Below are 3,894 nucleotides of genomic sequence, written 5' to 3' on the forward strand. Positions count from 1 at the left end.
TTAGCGCTGTTTAAAACACCTTTTATCTTGCTCGCGATGCACATCATTTGTCTTGCAAACACATTAAGAGCGTTATTCAGTCTCCAAATTGTTCATAGCTGTTTTTGTTTGCGGGAGAATAATTCATGGCAATTCACTTCGGGTTCTATTTGCAAAGAAAAAACTTTCGAATAATAATGTCTTTGCTATGAAAGAAAGAATCGTCTAACAAATGATATTTACATCGTGTAATACAAACTGAATTGCGAAATTACTGCAATATCATAAGGAAAATGATTTGAATCTCTGCTGGGGTAAACGTACATTAATCATATCATAAACCCCTTGCCTGTCCTTTGCGACAGTAATTACAATAGGTATCATTTAGAAAATGACAAAAGAGACAAAAACATTGAACTCGTTCATAAATGAAAGACATCGAAAATACGGGCATATATTTTGCCCTTGAACTCAATTTTGAAGTTGAGATAGTTGTTATAAAGGAAATTGAAACGTATCTCATGCAGTTAAATTGTATGTTCAATGTTCGCTAGAAGATAATCTTTTTTGTCGTAACGTTGAGAATTTATTTTGACACTCATTTTCAATAAAATGCAAAGAAACAGAAGCCATTTTGTTTAAAGCCATATTTTTCAAAGCCAATTCCTTCCTTAACCACGATTTCTACCGTTGTTGTAACCCACATGGCCCAGAATGTAGTGTTAGGTCTTGTTCTATTACATGCAGATGTAATGATGTGTTGCATATATAGATCGAAATGAATCACATGGATACAGGTACCTTGGAGTTTTAGTAATCGAAACGGAGAACATGATCAGACTTATAAACCTAAAGTGAGTGCATTTCCTTAGAAACACATCTTGAAGATATCACTGAATAATGGAGATGACATTACTAGCAATGCATGCCAACCATCGGCTTATATGAAAGATTGCACTTCTACATGTACTAAATTTAAAATAATGCAGATAGTCTGCACAAACAAAGGAATGAATTTACTCTTGCTCGCTTGTCACATCAGGGATCATGCAAAGATTGTAAGAATCCGATTCCCTCTCCCAATGGTACTTGATGTTTTCAGATTGTGAGAGAATTGTTCTTGACATTTTAATTCTGAATGTATTTGCACAGAACAAACAACAACCAGCAGCACCACGGTGGAACCAACAATATTATCCACAGAGACACCTACAACATCAACTACTAGTACCAGCGTCCCGACCTCTAGTTCGACATTGTCTTCACCGACAACTAGTACTGAAAGTGATACCACAATTACAACCACACAGCCATCAAGAAGTACCAGCACTACAACGGCAACGACTGCTACAACCACAGATAGAGACACTACTACAGGTAAAAAAATGTATATCTTAACAACAACTAATAACACAACAACCACCATTACCACCTCGGTGACGACTTCCTGCAATACCCAAGATAGATCATGAGAAAACTCATTCTTTTTTTCATGCTCCGATACGAGTGTTTTCAATTATATAACACACTGCATATGATGACAAATAAAATAACTAGACAAATTATATTTAGATACTTAATTTATGTTACATTCTAAAGGTGAGAGACTACTAAATCATACATCGGAAAATCGGAATGTTTTCTTAAGATGTTCTTGTCACTTCTTAGTACTGTTTATTGTTGCAAATATTCATCATTTACAAATATAGAATGATTTGGTTTACTTCCATTCTCCATGCAAAACCATTTGAATGCCAAAGCCTAATTTCAAGCAAGGAAATATTACAAACACAAGCATACTATTACGCAACATATTGCGAGACGAATGCATTTGAGCAATTCAGATGATAAGTAATAGTTTCCATTCACTTCCAAAACTGGACACGTGCATCAAGAACAATAACAATTGTAGGAGATCTAGAATGGCTTAATGTAGGGGATTCACCCGATTGCTTTTAAAGTTCAGAGGTTTATTAAGCCGGTAAAGGAAAGGATTCGAGATACAGATAAATGGAATTGTTCAGAATTGGTAAAGGATATACTTGCTAGAAATCTCTTTTACATATAATGTTGTCAATCACGTGCAAGAAAGATGAACGAAAGTGATTAAATTGTTTTCAAAAACCATAAAGATGAAATACAACTTACGTTAATTCACATATTTAAATTGTTCTCGAAAGGCACATGGCTCAGAATGTAACGTTAGATGTTGCTGTATAAGAAGCATAATTATCCCTAGGTCACAGAGCTATACATAAACAAATCGTTGATGTATATGTGCATTAAATTAGAGCAATTGAGAAGGAGAACATACTAAGATATATATATTTCCAACAATATGTATCATTAAGAAAATGACAAAAGAGACAAATGCATTGATCTCATTCATAAATGATAGACGTACAAAATACCAGCATATGATTTCCTGACGAGTTCGATTTGGAAGTTTAGATAGCTCTTATAAAGGAAAATTAAATTTATCAGATGCAGTTAAATTGTATTGTCAAGGTGTGCTAGAAGATACACTTGTTTGACGTAACGTTGAGAATTTATTTTGACAATCACTTTCAATAAAAATCAAAGAAACATAGGTTATTTTGTTTAAAACCAGACTTTTCAAAGCCAGTTTATTTCCTTATTCCAGACTTTATACGGTTGTTGTAACCCACAAGACTCAGAATTAGTGCTAGGTATTGCTCTATTACTTGAAGACAATGATATTTAGCAGATATAGATCGAACGAAATCACTGGGATATGCTGTTGTTGTTGTGGGGTTTAAAGTCATTTGTCAGCACACGATAGGCTATGCATGGCGGCCAGTATTAATGGTAGAGGAAGAACCCGGGAAAACCCCAGGAAGAACCACCGACTCACGAGAAGCTAGTAGCAAGCTTTCTAACATACCCACATTGGCCGAATCCTAGACTCGAACCCACGCAGATAGAGGTGAGATGGCAGTGATCCGTAACGGAGAGCGCTTTACACCACTCGGTCACACAGGGCCCTCACTGGGATATATGTACCATGGAAGTTTCGTAATTGAAAAGGAGAACATGATCAAACGTATACACTTAAATGAGTGTAGTTCCTTCGAAACACATCATAAAGATATCATATCATTGAATAGTGGAGATGACATTACCAGCAATGCATTCGTAACATCGTCTTATATCAAAGACTGTACTTCTACATGTACAAACTGTAAAATAATGCAGATAGTTTGCAGAAGCAAATGAATACTTTTTCTCTTGCTCGCTTGTCACATCGGGTTGGTTGCAAACACAATAAGAATCAGATTCCCTCTCCGAATGATACGCGACGTTTTCAGATTGCGAGAGATTCTTTCTTGGCATTTTATTTCTGAATGTATTTACACAGAACAAACAACAACCAGCAGCACCACGGTGGAACCAACAACATTATCCACTGAAACACCTACAACTGCAACTACTAGTACCAGCCTCCCAACCTCGAGCTCGACATTGACTTCATCGACAGCAAGTACTGAAAGTGATACCACAATTACAACCACACTCCCATCAACAAGTATCAGCACAACATCGGCAACGACTACTACAACCACAGATAGAGACACTACTACAGGTAAAACTATGTCTATCTTAAAAACAACACCTGATAAAACAACAACCAACATTACCACCTTATCGACCACTTCCACCAATGCTAATGGTAGATCTTTTAAAAATTCATTCTTGTTACTTATCATGCTCTGACTTTGAAATTATATAATAAAGTACATAAGATGACGAATAAAACAACCAGACAAATGATATTTAGGTTCTTATTGAATGTTGCATTCAATACGTGGGAGACAACCAAATCATACATTCTTCGAGACTGCTCGGAAAATCAAAATGATCTCTTAAGATCTGATTGTCACTTGTTTGTATATT

General features: G+C 35.8%; 1 long non-coding RNA gene across 1 annotated transcript; it reads left to right on the forward strand.

Moving 5' to 3' along the window:
- Window positions 1-1,177: 1,177 nt before the first annotated feature.
- On the forward strand, window positions 1,178-3,583 carry LOC149772053 (uncharacterized). Its single transcript, XR_016418026.1, has 2 exons — window positions 1,178-1,356; window positions 3,359-3,583. It is a non-coding gene; the product is annotated as an uncharacterized LOC149772053 (long non-coding RNA).
- Window positions 3,584-3,894: the final 311 nt, after the last annotated feature.

The sequence above is a fragment of the Sinohyriopsis cumingii genome, unplaced genomic scaffold, assembly GCF_028554795.1.
Source record: "Sinohyriopsis cumingii isolate HCF-2022 unplaced genomic scaffold, ASM2855479v2 utg001518l, whole genome shotgun sequence".
Lineage (NCBI taxonomy): Eukaryota > Metazoa > Mollusca > Bivalvia > Unionida > Unionidae > Sinohyriopsis > Sinohyriopsis cumingii.